General features: G+C 36.2%; 1 protein-coding gene and 1 pseudogene across 1 annotated transcript in view; both read right to left on the bottom strand.

Annotated features, from left to right (window-relative positions):
• LOC107742778 (adenylate cyclase type 2-like) overlaps positions 1-7,789 on the bottom strand; it is a 52,330-nt gene extending 44,541 nt beyond the window's left edge. Inside the window, exon 1 of the mRNA XM_016555816.1 lies at positions 7,630-7,789. The gene's annotated coding sequence lies outside the window, so the exon portion shown is untranslated. The remainder of the gene's footprint in view (positions 1-7,629) is intronic.
• A 1,708-nt stretch (positions 7,790-9,497) lies between these two features.
• LOC107742777 (non-canonical poly(A) RNA polymerase PAPD5-like) overlaps positions 9,498-18,314 on the bottom strand; it is a 51,367-nt pseudogene continuing 42,550 nt past the window's right edge.

Genomic DNA, 18,314 nt, shown 5'->3' with positions numbered 1-18,314 from the left:
AAAAAAAAATTCAAAGGCTTTATCAATGCCTAGAAGCACAGTGAAGTTTATTATTAAGAAGTGGAAGGTATTTGGTACAACACAGACCCTCCCTGGATCAGGACGTCGCTCCAAACTGGATGAAAGAGGCAGGAGGAAACTGGTCAAAGAGGCTGCCAAGAGGCCTACAGCAACTCTGAAGCAGCTGCAGGAATTTATGACAAAGAGTGGTCATTGTGTGCATGTGACAACAACATCACAAATTCTCCACAGATGTGGCTTGTATGGGAGGGTTGCAAGTAAAAAGCCACTCCACGAGTCATGAGTGAGCTTTGCCAAAACACACCTTGAAGATTTTGAGGCAGATGAGACTAAAATGGAATTATTTGGCCTCAATACTAAACTATATGTCTGGCGGAAATCCAATACAGCTCACCATCCAAATATCACCATTCCTACAGTAAAGCATGGAGGGGGTAATGTCCTGTTATGAGGGTGTTTCTCTGCAGCAGGGACTGGAGCACTTGTCAGGATAGAAGGATGTGCTGGTTAGACCCTGCTCCGGAGTAGGAGCTAATTTGGTTCTCGAAAAAGGCAGTCCGGTACTCAAAATCTGTGGAATGACTTGAAGACCGCAGTCCACAAACAGTCACCATCAAATTTAACTGAACTTGAGCAGTTCTGCAAAGAAGAGTGGGCAAATATTGCAAAGTCTAGATGTGCAAAGTTAGTAGAGACATATCCCAACAGACTAAAGGCTGTAATTAAAGCAAAAGGTGGTTCAACAAAATACTGACACAAGGGGTGATCCTTTTTCCAACTCAGTGATTCTGGGGGGTTTTTTTCTGACATGCTGGTGTTATATCTTTCACTTGGATGTTATACGATGCACTGAGTAAATACAGCTGGATAAATCTTCATTTCAGGCTGCAAAGCAACAAAATATGATTATTTTAAAGGGGGTTGATTCTTTTCTATACCCACTGTAGGCTATATGAAATGTCATAGTCAGATATGAATGAAACTGATGTGCAAACTGAAAGTAAGCTGCAGATGTTCAACACACAATCATCTTCATTAAAAGTAGTGAAACTAACTTATCTTTCCAGTGCTGATGCCGCTCTCTCTCCTGTTGCGGTCTTTGATCTTGAAATTAGCTGATGATAAATACAATTCAGTGCATATGTGTTAAGATCGGATTTATATCCATTTTGCGGAGATAATATATGTTATATTGTATTACTGGTTTTTTTTCAATCAAATAAATGCAGTAACACTTTACAATAAAGTTCATTAGTTAATATGAACTAAGTATAAACAATACTCCTACAGCATTTATTAATCTTAGTTAATGTTAATTTCAACATATACTAATGCATTATTAAAATCAAAAGTTGTGCTTGTTAACATTAGTTAATGCACTGTGAATTAACATGAACTAACAATGAACAACTGTATTTTCATTGTAATAAACATATTGTTCATTGTTTGTTCATGTTAGTTAATACATTAACTAACATTAACTAATGGAACCTTATTGTAAAGTGTTACCAAAAAATCTTACCGACCACAAACTTTTGAATGGTAGTATTACTAAGCTGTACTAAGCTATCAAGACAGGGACATACAATAGACTTCTATTGTAAATAATGACAATTACATTTACTACAGATTAAACCTAATCTAAAACAAACCCTAAAATATATATATCTTTTTAATTAAAAACAAAATATATATTTTATAAATAAATAAAATACTACTGTATAACAATTAATGATTTTTAATCATTTATTTTATAGTTACTATAGTATAAAATATGTGGTACAAAATATGACATATATTTCATCTTTGACTATGTGTCCACAAGGAGGTTAGCTAAACTGGACAAAACTTCAGGGGACAACACACACACACAGGAGACCCTATCAATCACCTGATGACACTGAAGTGTTTAGAATTTGACTCCTGCAAAGCTGTGCAGAACGCCTTTTCAAGAGATGGCTGCTAACTCTTCAACTCCTCCACACATTTTGAGCACACAAGTGTGAGATCTTGTTTTAACACAGAGCTGTTAAGCAACTCAAATAGACCAAATCTAAAATAGATCGTACAGCACATGCTTCACTGCCCACAAGGCTAGAACAGCAACAGACTGCACTGAGGGGGAGCAGGTTTGACCTTCTGAGTGACAGTCAGTAACCTTTTGTGGTAGTTATGATCACACTGCATGAACTGTTTTGCTTAAGATTTAATACGACAGATGTCTATGATGCTGTCACTAAACCTCAATTGACTGATCTCTCTCCCTCTCCCTCTCTAAATGCTCTGTGTTTGTCATGTGTGGTAAGGTTAGATTGCTGCACATGGACCAGCCTGTCAGTCAAACAGCACAGCAGACCACATCACTTGAAACCGAAGTATAATAATGATCTGCCATATCAAATATCTCACTAAAGCCTTTAAAGAGCAGCATGGCACCACTCCATCTGTTACTGGTTAGATGATTACATTACTGGACGGATTGATTTGTGTAATTGGCTATATAAAAAACATGGATGAATTGAAGGGATTCAATGGTCATCAACTCATAATGTACAAAGCATCTTCATAGCAGAGGCAGTTCTGTCCAGCACTGAACCTCAAGGAGGGATGAGCGATTTTTCCGATTTTATTAATTGATTTGAATGTAATGTTTTGTCATGATTACATATATTTTTTAAATAAAGGAATCACGGTTTTGAATAAAAATGTTAGCAAATGTTACAATTAGACACATTGAAAATACACCAAGGACAACAGAATGATGTCTTGACTTTTTGAGTTGGCCATATTTTGGCTAAGAAATATTTAGCATTTTCCTTATATTATTTCTGAACATATAAGATGTGTTTAAGACAAGTATGTACAATATTTGCCTCCATATTTCATCTTTTCTGCAAAGATATTTAACAAGGGAATTTGTTTTACATTTACCCTATGTTGACCACTTCATGTGTGGTGCACTTGGAATAGAACTTTATTTATCCGCTGGAACGCCACTCTCTCGTGAACATGTGTACGCCAGTTAGCGGAAGCTAGAGATTACAGTTTATAAAGTTTTAAATATGGATATTTTTCTTACAAAAATGCATCGATTCGCTTCAGGAGGCCTTCATTAACCCCCCGGAGCCTTGTGGAACACTTTTTATTGATGGATTTATGCACTTTATTGGACTTCTATTGGACTATTGAATCTCAACCCCCATTCACTGCCATTATAAAGCTTGGAAGAGCTTTATAATGGCATATAGTCTTTATAATGGCATCCGAAGTCTTTTTTCGTCTGAAAAAAGAAAGTCATATACACCTAGGATGGCTTGAGGGTGAGTAAATCATGGGGTAATTTTCATTTTTGGGTGAACTATCCTTTTAAATCACGATATAGTTAAATTTTTTTTTTTTTTGCCATATGACTCACTAACCTCACAGAACATGTAATGAAAAGAAAACTGTAAAATTCCCTTAATACAACAGTAAACCTTTAAGTCAAAAATGGAATCATTCATTATTTATAATATTTTTTTTTAACAATTTAGTAATAAAAAAAAGAAAAGAAGCCAAAGTAAGCTGAGGAAGTCACTCCCTGAAAGTGCACCATGGATGGTCAACACCAGAAAATCTCCACAGGAGGAAGGGAGTGTGCAACACACGGGGCAGGGGTGGGAAAAACTCAGGAGACATCAGTGAAGAACATCCTAGACACACACACACACTTGAATGTTTAACCTCTCTTCCATTTATAGATCTCTAGCAATAGCGAGAGAGAAGGGTGGAGAACATGTCAAAGGTCAGAGGGGGTCCATGTGTTTCTCAAATTAAAGATAAGTAATCTAGCAGATCTCCATTGTGTTGGGGAGCGACTGTGTGAGACAATACATTTACCTCAGAATAACCATTCGGCATCCACAAGCTCATTTGTCAGCTAGAAAAAAATAACTATAAAGAGGAGCATTTTGCTACATATATGCGCTATATTGCATATTAATATTTTTACTTAACCTGTTGTCTACATGATAAGAAAGAATGCAAGGAGCTAAAGATAAGATAGATGCATGTCGGTGCATGTCTCTTTAAATGCTAATGAGCTCTGCTCACCCCGCCCCTCTCTTCCGTGGAAGAGGAAAGGCGATTTGCAAAAAATCGTAAAAATTATAAAGTGTGAGATCACGAACAGTGTGTACTGATCCATCCTTGAGTTTGAGCTTTTTAGCAAAGCCTGTCTTGAATTATCCCTCGTTTAGAAAGCAGTCTGGAGTAAAATGATTTGCAGACATAAACGAATTTAGGTGTATTCGGTGGCACATTACCATCAAAAACAAAACTAATCCACTGCGTCCTCAGTGGGTCTGATGTCGGGAGAAAATGAAGACTCTTATGTTCTTCTACATCCAACTACAAAACACCTGCATTGCTTAAGAGACGTTGTTGCTACAGCTGCTCGAGCGCGGAGAAGATGGCAGACAGCGTACAACTGGCTGAGGGCGGAAATATGCTAATACGAGACAGTCCGTCAGTGGCCGTGGGCGGGGCTTGAGCAATATGACGTCATATTGCTCAGAAAACCAAATGGCTTGATAATTGAGACTGTTTAGGTTTTTTGGGGATTAAAAAAAGAGAAGTTAATGGATTTGTATCATTGTAGGCAGGTTGTGCAGTCCACACACTGCTAAAACACATTTATAAGCAAACACCATGTAAAAGTGAATTTTGCATTTGATGTCCCTTTTAATCAATAAACAGCTCAATCAATCAACAATTTTTTTAGAAATATGACAGAAAGAGTTTACTACTGCAAATTGCTTTTAGACAATTCTATACCAGAAGCTTGCATAGTACTAAGACTTTAGAGGAAATAGGCAGTCAGCGAGCACAGAGTCCTTTATACAGTTAAAACTTTCTTATTGTAGATCAAAGAGGCAAACTACAAAAATTATCATTCAATAATCAATGAAATTGAATGGCAACATTCTAAGACAGTGTAAGGTCCAATTTGGAAAAGCTCACTAATGCTTACACATACATTTTAACTCATGCATGTAAACATTACCAATAGTCTGACCATAATGCTTCAGCATGTTTGATGTGAGGTTATAATTAACCTCATGTCTGTGCTGTCTGCCTCTCACTTGCTTTCCACGTTCAGACAGAGTCTGACGCTGCTCTCAGTGAACTCAATAAACTCTCTGTTCAACACTGCACAGATGCCCAGAACAAACAACTCCTGCAGAAAACACAACACAACAATGCACCTTTGGGTGTTGTACCAATCTATTGCATTGTGTATATGCTACGAACAGTATGTGTACTGTATATACATTTAAGGCTCATAGCGTGCATTTCTCAAAAGTGACTAGAAAGCCTATGAAAGTGTCCTGCATCAGGCATCTCATGTCAAAATGAAACCTAAACATCTCACTCTCAAAGAATTTATAGATCACTCACTCTCATTACATTGACATTAAGAAGCTAATTTAGCACTTCCTAGCATATTTCTTTGCAAAAAATAAGTCCAAAAACTTAATTTAACAGACATTAAAAGTGCTGACAGAACATCACATAGTATGAAACAATTGAGTTTACAGTTTTAGTTCTAAAAATTTACTTAAATTTTGCCAATATGGATTAACAACCAAAACCAAAGAAATAAACAATCCCTTTCACTTGTTCCAATGTAAAAATATTATTTTTTAAATACTGGTTAATGGTTGACAACATTTATGTTCCGTTCCAGTAGCTGACTGTTCATGAAACCAAAGATCAAAAGAGCTATGACAAAGATTTTTGTCATAGCAAATTATCTGAATCACTTCCTGCTGCCTAAATCCTTTCATCGCCCATTAACTTTTATGAGTGGAAGAGTACAGTGCTGACTATGGCAGCCAAGCCAGAATCTGTACAACAATGACTGTGTTATGGTAAGATCAGGTGTGTGACCTATTAAACATCAGTCAGATACTAAATGTTTAGTTTACAACATTACCTGTTTCTGAATAAATTAAGCAATGATTGATTTAATGTCAATATTATTTAATCCCTACTTTCATACTAACCAGTTACTATGTGTAAAGTAGACTGTGAAACCCTGAAGCCAGAACATAAAAATGCCACAAACTTACCAAAATGAAAGACCGAGCTAAACAGCAGCTCTGACATGATAGCAAAACCTTTATTTATGCAGTCCTTTTAACAATTTAATCTGAACTGTAACAACGACAACTTTACATTTACTTACATTTATGCTTAGATATTATATTAATTTTTACATTTATTTGCAACAATTAACAGACTATTAGAGATGATATTTCTTCCTATGTAAAGTTTCTTCTTCAGTCATGGCTTTTTTAAGGGTTCTTTATGACCATGACTTTTCCAGTCGTTCATGCTTAAGGTTTTTTTTTCTTATTATTATTTATTTATTTTCTAACAAGTCTTAAAGATTGCTGGAGTGGATCTCCACAAATGTACAAAAGTCTCCAAACAAACAAATAAAGATATTTGTGGACATGGAGGATTTGCTTTCTAAATGTAAGTGCAGAGCATAAGCAGAAACATTTATATTCACTACAATAATTTCTATAATTTTTCCAGGAAAAACAAAGTTTAGAATCTCCTGATATTTCCATGTCTTCCATGACCAAGAGAAACCTGCTTCCTCTTGAAATCAAATACACCAATATTGCAAAACAAAGCACCCCATTGTCCAGCAGACATCAGTCAAGCCATTGTAACTAGTAAGCATTTCTTGGAAGACAGGGTAACTTTGCGTTTAACGTCACAAACCCAGACGTGGCTCCAATGAGCTTCTACAGGTCTCCCTCACCTCTGCAGTCCTCGGAACTTAATGAATTCTACTCTATTTTTTATTTCATTTTATTATTTTTTTAATCCACTTGAGTTGAATTGATTGCCTTGAGGGCATCTGTTTTACCCCGTCCTTCTCTGTTCACTTTCAGATGGTAAGCCCAGTAGTTTTGTTTGCTCAGAGCACACTGCGTATGATAAGCCTCCAGTGCACTTAGATTCATGCACACTAACATATTCATTTCCTGTACAGAGACCACTTCTTTCAAGAAGAAAACCAGTTACTTCCACTATCTAGCAGACACTGCCTGAAGATTGCCGCGTCAGTTGTATTGATTGTATTTGAAATAAACCATTGTTAGGCTAACTGTAGCCTACACCATATTATCTGTGTTCATAAAGAGTTGGGACCCAAATGACCCTCAGTAACGCTACCATACACGTATCCCAGTTTCGCAGGACAGGGCTAATGAAGATGAGCTATATGATACTTCAAACAAACTAGACAAATATATTTTACACATTCCTTCCTCTTGTATCCATAATACAGTAATTAAACAGATTTTCAGTCAGGAATGTTTACTCTCTTTCTCTCTCTCTCTCTCTCTCTCTCTGAGCCGAACTGATGCGCTACAGACACGAAAGAGCGCTGTAGAGATGAACCCAGACAATAGAAAAAAAACACTCATTTTAACGAAAATTTTAATGACTTACTTCATATTAAAATAAAAAACGAAAAAAAAAGAACATCTCTGTTTGCTCAGTTTCCCTACAGGTAATAAATCCACTGAAGTGAGAAACTTCACTCACCTGGCTGCTGTCGTCGCACGCTAAACTGTTGTTTTCTGCCGAACCCCACAGCGGTAAGATACATTTGATATTGGCCCTCAGTTCCGTGTTTGACTGTGCAAAATCTTGTCTAACTGTCTCTCTGAGTTCAAGCGGCTCGATCGCAAACTGCACGCGCTACGGAAACTACCGTGCGGATCACGTCTGGTTTGCGCGCGCCTCCCTGCGTGCAGTATGTATGTATATATATATATATATATATATATATATATATAAGCTTGGGAAGGCTTCTGCAAGAAAAATGAAGGTAAATTGTACATATAACACAGCTAGACTGCTGATTTTAAAGTGCATTTTATTATTGTAGAATACAGATCTTCCTTATGATTGAGTCCAAAATTGAGCTTTATTGCCTTTTCATTCTCACAAAAATATACAAAACATATTGATGTCTTAATAGTAGATTATAAGAGCTAATAATATGAGTGACACGGCCTCAAAATAATAACTCAAAACGTCTTTTTTTTAAATAAAGATCAACCATGAAATATATAAAAATAATAAAATATAGAATTGTTTATGCATATCAATATTTGCTTATTCTTGGGATTACCAGTTTTTACCATAGACATGACCACTGATAAATCAATAGAAACATTGTGAAAGCTGCAGTTTTGTGCTTTGTGCATATCAGTGAACCAGGTGGAATTGTCTACACTTCACAGATAGGCACTACAAGTTGGAAATATACAAAAAGTAGAATTAAACCGTATCTATGCCCAATGGGGGTTTTTTTTTTTTTTGGCTTATTTGGTGACTCTGATTTTGGAAAGTGTGATATATGACTGCTCAAGCAGCAACAATTGTTCCCCACTGCCATTTTATCTTCATATATATATATACAAATCAATCACAGATCATACAAATAGCAAAGTATTATATTGGCATGCCAAAGAGAATAGAAATGAGGATAAGGTAAATGTCTGAGTCTGTCTAGGGCAAAGAGCATCTCCCACATTCAAAGAGCACAATTAGAGGTGGGATTTTAACAGATTTAAGATTATCAACACTTTCAGTGTCATGTTAAACCTGGTGCACTTGCAAATCTGTGACACATCAGATGTTCTGTAGTGCGCAAAATGCAGCTGCAACCTAACAATACATTTTTCAAAATTCCTCTGAAGGCAAGGTAACAGTATTTTCAATAGAAAAAAAAGGAGTTTGTGCATAAAGTTGCTATCTATTAGCAATTTTTTACAACTTCCTCAACCAAAACAGTTATGAAGTCAAGCAAAAAAACTGAGTAATATTGTTGAAGTTGAGAGATATTTAGTCTTTATCAAAGTGTGACTGGGTCTTGGATAGAGAAGGTTTAATTATGGTGTTCATTAAGTTTCGTTCTGCTGTACCAGTTGACTATAGAACATTATTCATTTCCTTGGCTCAGTCACTGGCATCAAGTTAAATGCCCTATACCAAGACATTAAACAATATAAAAAAAATTAGTACACTTAACAGTAGGAGAGTACAAAATTTATAGCAACTTTTCAAAACAAAGAAAAAAGGTGTTGAACAGAATTTTTATAGAACAGTAAATGTACCAGCTTGATGTTTTATAGTTGTGCTGTAATTTTTATTGCATGGATGATCACGGATACATGTGGAGTAAACCTTACTAGAGCACTGGCTGTGGCACTAATGATCCTCCAACTGTTCTATCTCTGCATCGCTCTCACTCTATTTCAGTGGCATCCATCTGGTTTTAAGACATACTACTGGCTTTGATACTTCATTTTAGCATCATATACACTAAATCCAGGTGGAGTAACTAATATTACCTCATCAAAAGCCATCATCTCTTAAACTGACACCCGAAACCTGTGAAAACTAAAGTCACAGGGGAATTATTGTGCATGAAATAACCTTAGGTTACACCACCACCTACTGGTTATCTGAAGAATTGCAATAATATTAATTTAGAGAGAACGGGCATTCTTACACAATACATCAAAATCCAGTGGAATGGAGACAAAAAATTAAAATAAACCAAAAAATAAAATTCACACAAAATAATTCACCTCATCTCCCTTTAAGTAGACCAGCCACAAATTAAAATGTTTAAACTATCTTTTCTATATCTGTTAAAATGTACTTTCAGAAATTAACTTGGTCACTCAGTTATCGGAAAAAAGGGTAGCTGACATCCAGAAAAAAAAATATATATAGCACACTACATGACGAGCAACAATCGTGTTTTGCCACTCAGCTATAAGACAGAACACAAAACATGTCTGGCCACTGCGGTCAGAATATAGAAATCCAATGTCTTTGATAAAAATAAATACATTAACAAATACAATTTATTTTTGTCATGGACAGATCATTCAGAGAAGCAGACTGAAAACCACAGCAGTAGTGTTCTTCAGATTTCCAGATCAACACACTTTACTCCTCCTGCTGACAGACCGCTCACACATACACTCAACATACACACATTCATACAGTGTGCACGGAGTTGTGTGTGTTTTTGGATGTGCAGTCAAATACTAACACCTCTCTTACACTGCTCAACCACATCATTACACAAACAATAGAACAGCAGAAGAGGTTGATGATAAGTGTTGGCAATTGAACCCAAACCCGTACACAGCTGTGAGGAGCTGTTTTACGGTTAATGTGTGTACATCTATAGCATGGCAAAATTTGAACAATACTATAAAAGTATTATGAAACCATTTCCATGTTGGATAATATTTTTGGGTTATTTTGTAGTTTTAGTTTTTTTTTCTTTTTGTATATTTTTTTTATAATATTTGTATAATCTGCATACATGACAAAAAAGAACCACTCTTCAAAAAAGAAAACCATGCATAATTTCTCTTGTACGATTTTTTTTCTAGACATTTAAAAATCTTTGCACTTTCAATATAACTTTTTTTTTTTTTGTAATTTGAGTCCTTTTTTATTTCAGTTGTCCTCAGTGAGGCAAAAGTCCCAGGGCTTCAGGCATTGCTCAAGTTGAATTCTCTCTCCTACAGTCTCTGGTCCTCCACATCTCCAATAGAGCAGTGCAGCTCCCATATGGGCAGCGAGCAGAAGCTGTGCAGAAGCCAGTGGAAATCAGGCCTAAACTCTCCATATGATTTCAATCCCATGGCCAATGCCCCACTTTAATTATAATTTTTTTCTTTTCCTTTTCCAGCTACAAAGTCACACACATCCCTTACACAGTGGGACAGGAGAGATAAATGATACCACCAGCACCCTTCTGTGGTCAGAGACATTAAGAGCAGGTGTAAGTCTGAAAGAACAGCCCCCCCTATCTACACAGGTCCTCATGCGCTACCTCACGCTGAGGTTTCCTCTTCTTTATGTTGGTTTTTTGGGACTTGCTGTTTTGATGGATCTTGTTGGGGTTGTTGTGTGGCCCTTGAGCACTTTTGTTAGCAAGCTGCCGACTCTTTTATAAAAAAAAAAACAAAAAAAAAAAACAAAAAACAGATGACATTTATAAAATCATTTATTAATCTAGGTTATTTAATAAATATACTGTTGTTCACTGTTAATTTGCTGACAATGTTCCTTCATAATATATGGTATTATACACAGTCGTGGTACCCAATGCCAGTTTTATCAGAAAGCTGGATTAGGCTAAAGCAGAGGAGAAATGCAAGAAAAAAATAAAACTTATAGCAGCACTATGTAATTTTTTCTGTGTTCAAAATATGCAAAATGTATATAATGAGAAACAAAGTTCTTTACGAACCGAAGTATTGCTTGTAATAAAGATTTAAATGCAAAAGAAAAGGCAGTAGAGCTGACATTTTCTGTCAATGGTAAGTTTGTGATAATGTAAGAAAAGTAGTTTAAATGTTTTGCCACTTGCTTGAGCAACTTAATATATAAATCTAGAAGTAAATGCAAAATTAAAATGCATTGAATAATGTGTTGCTTATATTTATTGTGCTTAAACATGTGAAGATTGTATTACTGTACTGTGTAAAAAAAAAAAGAATTGCAATGCTGAAAAAGCCTTTTCAGTTACAATGTTTGGATTTGAAATCAAAATAATGGATAAATGTTGTGTTTGTGGTAAACAGCCACGGATCAGTAGCGGACTCCTGTGTGAAAGCTGCTTCTCCTCTCACAAGAGTCACCTAAGAGGGGAATTCCCCCCATTTTCAAAAATGAAATTCAGGCCCTGAATAAATGTCTAAAAATCCTGATTGGAGTATCACTATAAATAGTTATAAATGATAAAAAAAAGGCTTTAAAAAGATCGGTATCGGTGATCGGTATCGGCAGATACTGCTTTCTGTGATAAATCCTGATCGGAGCACCCCTAACATTAAACAAGATTAATAAATGCTGTAATACTGTAGATTAATTCATGATACTTTGAATTTGTTAATTAATACCAAATCAATTGGTTAACTAATGCTAACGAATTGAATGTTATAGTAAAGTGTTGCCAATGAATGTATTACTGGGATACTGAACCAATATGTCTCAATCATAAATGGAATCATAATCACTTCCATCAGGTTCTTACCTTATTGCCCTTATAAGTGGGGGTGGGCATTGTTGCTGAATGATTTTGTGATCTGTGATTGGACAGATTCCTTTCTGTATTCTCACTGTAAGAGTTAGAGCCCCGGCCACCCAAAGCTTTTGAAGTTTTACAGGGTGTTCCATCAGAGTCCTGCAGAAAGCCAGTGGAAAAAAATACATGTATACAAATACAAAAAAAAAATTTAAAAAAATTCTGTTTTGAAATAATATTTTTACCAATACAGTGTCTAAATGTATTTGGTTTTATGCTAAAACAGCATCTAATGTTGTAAGTGAACGTTATATATTTAAATATTACCATATTTAAAATGAAATAAGGAATAGACAAACATGATAATTTACATCAAGAAAATCTCTATATTAACATTTTAAGTGTGTCCAAAGAGAAAATGTGGATTTGCACAGATACATATATAGAACTTACTGCATCACTTGAGCTAGAAGTCGTTGAAGATGGCGATGATGATGATGATGATGATGGTGATGAAGGGGAAGAGGGGGAGGGAGAGGAGAAGTTTGATGACACTTTGCTCCGGGGAACAGTAGGAAGCACCGCACTATCTTCTGAAAAGTTATTATTACACTCATCAAGCTCCTCAGACTCCACGAGCAGCGTGACATCATTTGCTATGGAGAATCAAAAAAGGGATATTCAGCTTTCTAAAGTGAAAGATTGATCAAAATGAGCTCAGGGATAATGTCTCACCATTACAATTGAGGACCGGCTCATTGTTGCTCCGCTGGCCCCACTGCGCACTGATCCAGTCACGGTACTCCGCTACTTCCTGTGTGACACGGATTATTCTGCCTAGAATACTGTAGGGAAAAGATAAGCCCATTCATGAATCCAATCCGGAGTAGATCCTGATTTTTAATCACAGTAATTTTTTCCCCCTAGGACAATTAATATTAGTTTTCACAATGTTTATCTGTCAGTTTGCAGTTGTTTTTTACTGTTTGCAAATTACTATTACTAACTATTACTATTACTATTACTAACAAATTACTAACTATGGGTGTTTAGAATACTCCAAATACATTAACATTAAAACAAGATTAAGAACAAATTCACATGCATATAAACGTGCTGTAAACTATGCAGAAATCTTGAGAAGTTCTCCTGTGTGTATAAATACAAATAATCCTCGTAAATATGAGACCCATTATCTATGTATGATAAGGGAGTGCATATACCCCTGACATGTCTTAAACCAAGAGAGCTTGAATACTGCAGTCATAGTGTCTGCACTGCATATTACATCATGGGTCAATAAAGAAACACTTTCTTCAAATTCATGAAATAATACGAAACACGTTTAATGTTCTGCCCAGCCCTTACGACTAAGAAAATTAAATGCACACATCTTTTACCCAGTTCTCCTTGTCTCACCTCTCTGACTCGTTGTTGGGGTAGTACTTGGCAATCGGGGACACAGCATGACTTAAGACAACATAAGCGTAATCAAAAGCCTCTTTCACCTGCATCGCCCCGTATGAACTTCGCCCAACATCATTTCCTATGACACAGACACACATAAACAAGTGATAAGAATCAGAACATCTTCCATACAATCTTTGATGACATTTCCGTATCAGTTGAACGGTTTAAAACGTTAATCAGTTTAAAATGTGCATGTGTGCTTGAGGGTTTGTGTTTGTACCTGGCTGCAAAGGATCCTCAATGTAAAGCATTGAGGGTCTGTACCCATCCAGCATGCCTTTCTGCACTTCATCCTTGGCCAAATACGAGCCACCGTCTTTGATCCTGATCCCTGTCTTCAGGTAGTTAAAATGCCGTCCGTACAGCTCAAAAAACTCAATCAGCAGTACACCCAGGTTTGGGTTTGAACTACACACATCCTCTCTGTAGTGCAGCTGAGAAATAAAACAGCAGTTACAATTGTAATGAAGTTGTTGTATTAGTTAAAAGCCTATGAGCAATTATCATTAAATAGGTGATTTTCACTCTGGAGGCAAATCTGACGACGCATATACCTTTGGATAACAAAAACAGGCTTTATCAAGCTGATATTCACAAAGAGTGTTACATTGTGTGCATTTAAAGCTGTATTCTAATGTACACTACTGTTGTAGTCTCTTATGCTCACTAAGGCTCAGTCATAAATTCAGTAAAAACAGTAATATTGTGAAATATTACACAAATAACTTTTCGATTTGTTGGCAAAGCTGAATTCTCAGCAGCCATTACTCCAGTCTACTAACTATTACTATTACTATTACTAACAAATTACTAACTATGGGTGTTTAGAATACTCCAAATACATTAACATTAAAACAAGATTAAGAACAAATTCACATGCATATAAACGTGCTGTAAACTATGCAGAAATCTTGAGAAGTTCTCCTGTGTGTATAAATACAAATAATCCTCGTAAATATGAGACCCATTATCTATGTATGATAAGGGAGTGCATATACCCCTGACATGTCTTAAACCAAGAGAGCTTGAATACTGCAGTCATAGTGTCTGCACTGCATATTACATCATGGGTCAATAAAGAAACACTTTCTTCAAATTCATGAAATAATACGAAACACGTTTAATGTTCTGCCCAGCCCTTACGACTAAGAAAATTAAATGCACACATCTTTTACCCAGTTCTCCTTGTCTCACCTCTCTGACTCGTTGTTGGGGTAGTACTTGGCAATCGGGGACACAGCATGACTTAAGACAACATAAGCGTAATCAAAAGCCTCTTTCACCTGCATCGCCCCGTATGAACTTCGCCCAACATCATTTCCTATGACACAGACACACATAAACAAGTGATAAGAATCAGAACATCTTCCATACAATCTTTGATGACATTTCCGTATCAGTTGAACGGTTTAAAACGTTAATCAGTTTAAAATGTGCATGTGTGCTTGAGGGTTTGTGTTTGTACCTGGCTGCAAAGGATCCTCAATGTAAAGCATTGAGGGTCTGTACCCATCCAGCATGCCTTTCTGCACTTCATCCTTGGCCAAATACGAGCCACCGTCTTTGATCCTGATCCCTGTCTTCAGGTAGTTAAAATGCCGTCCGTACAGCTCAAAAAACTCAATCAGCAGTACACCCAGGTTTGGGTTTGAACTACACACATCCTCTCTGTAGTGCAGCTGAGAAATACAACAGCAGTTACAATTGTAATGAAGTTGTTGTATTAGCTAAAAGCCTATGAGCAATTATCATTAAATAGGTGATTTTCACTCTGGAGGCAAATCTGACGATGCATATACCTTTGGATAACAAAAACAGGCTTTATCAAGCTGATATTCACAAAGAGTGTTACATTGTGTGCATTTAAAGCTGTATTCTAATGTACACTACTGTTGTAGTCTCTTATGCTCACTAAGGCTCAGTCATAAATTCAGTAAAAACAGTAATATTGTGAAATATTACACAAATAACTTTTCGATTTGTTGGCAAAGCTGAATTCTCAGCAGCCATTACTCCAGTCTTCAGTGTCACATGATCCTTCAGAAATCATAACCGTAATTTACTCTGATGAGTAGAAAGAACAGCAAACGAACAGCATTTATTTGAAATGGAAATCTTTTATAACAATGTAAAAATCTTTACTGTCACAGTGCAGTGCAGTACACATGTTTGTTAGCATTATTTATTTTTGGGTACTAGTGAGAGAGTGTGTGTATTTGCCACTTTATGACATAATAGTGTGGCTAAACCCCGCCTCCGCAGAGGAAGATCAACACCTGCTTCAATATCGCTGCCTGTTGCCCCACCCACCGATTCGCACATGTAGTAAATGAATAACGAAAGAGGCAAACGCAGATCTAGGCAGAAACCAAACGATAAAGATGCCCTGAAAACAACAAGACGCTGTTTAGTGACAAGTTGTGGAAAAACACCTTCTGATCCAAACAATAGGAAAGAGTGGATGAAGTTTATTTTTAATGAAGATCCATACTGCATCAGTAAGAACTTGGTCCTTTGTTCACTTAATTTCACAGTGGATTTGTTTACAAACAAGGCACAATTCAATGCAGGATATTCAGAAAGTTTGAAGATGATGCTGTGCCGAGTTGACTATACTGGATCTGACAGTAATGTCGCACCACACGAGTGTGAGCAACTGTTTTTATTACATGGTCACTATTGCTTTGTCTGTTATTACAGATCGTTTGATATGTAGTATTTATGCATTTTTGTCCTAAATCGCAGAAGCGTCCATCTATGAAGGATATAGGCTGTCAAACATACACAACTGTTAGCCAATCATAGCAGAACATTGCACAACATTGCACAAAAAAAACACAATCTTGAGAACATAATAAGTGGACCTCAGAGAACAGTACAAAATAAAAAAGGCAGTTCATGACCCCTTTAAATAAATTAAAAACAAACTTATGTAAGGGCAACCAAGTATGTTACAAATGAATTTATGGATGTACTAAACTGAATACCAAACTCAACTGTTTAAGCAACTAGCATACTTGTGTATTGGCACTATTGGTACTATTGATAGATTTATTCCACTAAGCCACAGTTCAGTAATCCAGGTGGCGTATAAACGCAGTATGTCTGGTCTGAGTGAAGTGAGATTGCCACAAAAAAAAGAAAATCACACACTCGGGATGGCAGGATAAGCAGAGCTAAAATTACACATCTTAATCCCCTCCTTGCAAGCACACAAAAAGTACACATAGACACACACACACACAGCTGCAAGTCATACATTATATTACACAATTACAAAAATTAGACTTTCATTTAACTCGCACCACAAATCAGGTGTATGTACAATAACATTTAAGATCTTATGGATATTGTGCTGAGTGTAAAAAAAAATGTAGCAAGAGCAAAAAATCATAACATTACCTTGTAGGTAAATACAAGCCTGTGCTGAAGCTGCCAAACACTTGAACCTGAATCAGAAAATAGAAAAACAGATTAAATCTGCCCTTACATGAATCTCCCTATGAAACTATTAGTCCCAACAGCCAGCCTGTGTTCATATTTAAAACGGAACATATCTATAACATGCAAAACAGACACAAGTATTCATACGAGACGCTCTGGTGTTTGAGTACATGAGCACAATTACATTGCAGAAACAAAGTAGGACTGAAAATGGCAAGAAAGCTGTGACCTCATAAGACAAACATTTTTGGTGAAAGAGCTGTAAATTAAAGTATATTAATCCGTGTATTCTGTTGGTTCACTCGGAAAATAATATAATATAATATAATATAATATAATATAATATAATGATGATCGTTACATGCAATGCAAGCCTACGGGACAATGTACTCCATAACTTAATAAGCACAAAATAAATATAAATTAAAAAATAGATAAATACACACTTGAGCCAAGCATAAATAAATAATTGAAAACAAGCATTCAACATGCAGTATACATGAAGTATTCATTCACACAGGGACTTAAAGACATGTACGTGGTTCTAAAATAGTAGGTAAAGCCTCTCCTTGCAAAATTAAATACTCAATCTTCTTACACCGACACAGACTATGCACATCCTTTGGGTAACCCTGAGAGAGTCATATTGAGAATAATTGATCTTTAGTACTAACCATTAGCAGCTGCTAGCCTGTGCACTGCTTTCAGTTTACAGGAAAAATTATCGTTATAGGAGCTAGATTGTCTGACAATAAATACACATTCCTAAATTTCACAAGCAACCAGACTCTGGCACTGAGAAGGAGATGCTAAATCGGTTTCTTTAATGTGTAAAAGCAGGAAGACAAAAACTACACTGTGGGATTCAAATATAAACATGCTTCTGAAGAACTCCCCTGATACAAATGCATGTTTTAGCTACAAGTGCCTTGGCTACTTTTCTAACAATTTGCACTCATATATACTACAAAGAAACAAGCAATCCTCTGTTATTACACCGATTATGCTTCCTTGAAACATTATCCTGCACTCTGAGCTAAATATAAAGAGTTACAACTAGTGGTTCAACGGATCACAAATCTCACGGTTCGGATCACATCACGGTTTTTGACCCACGGATCGGATCATTTTTCGGATCAGCAAGAAAAGAAAAATATTTCGATTTAACTTGCTTTCCATTTATTACTTAAAGCGAAGTACTTCTTTGATACCACAGTAAATACTACTAGATTAACTAAGAAAGTTTAAA

This window comes from Sinocyclocheilus rhinocerous, unplaced genomic scaffold (assembly GCF_001515625.1).
Source record: "Sinocyclocheilus rhinocerous isolate Xijiao unplaced genomic scaffold, SAMN03320098_v1.1 scaffold857, whole genome shotgun sequence".
Taxonomy (NCBI): Eukaryota; Metazoa; Chordata; class Actinopteri; order Cypriniformes; family Cyprinidae; genus Sinocyclocheilus; species Sinocyclocheilus rhinocerous.
This window is presented reverse-complemented; position numbering and strand designations above follow the sequence as displayed.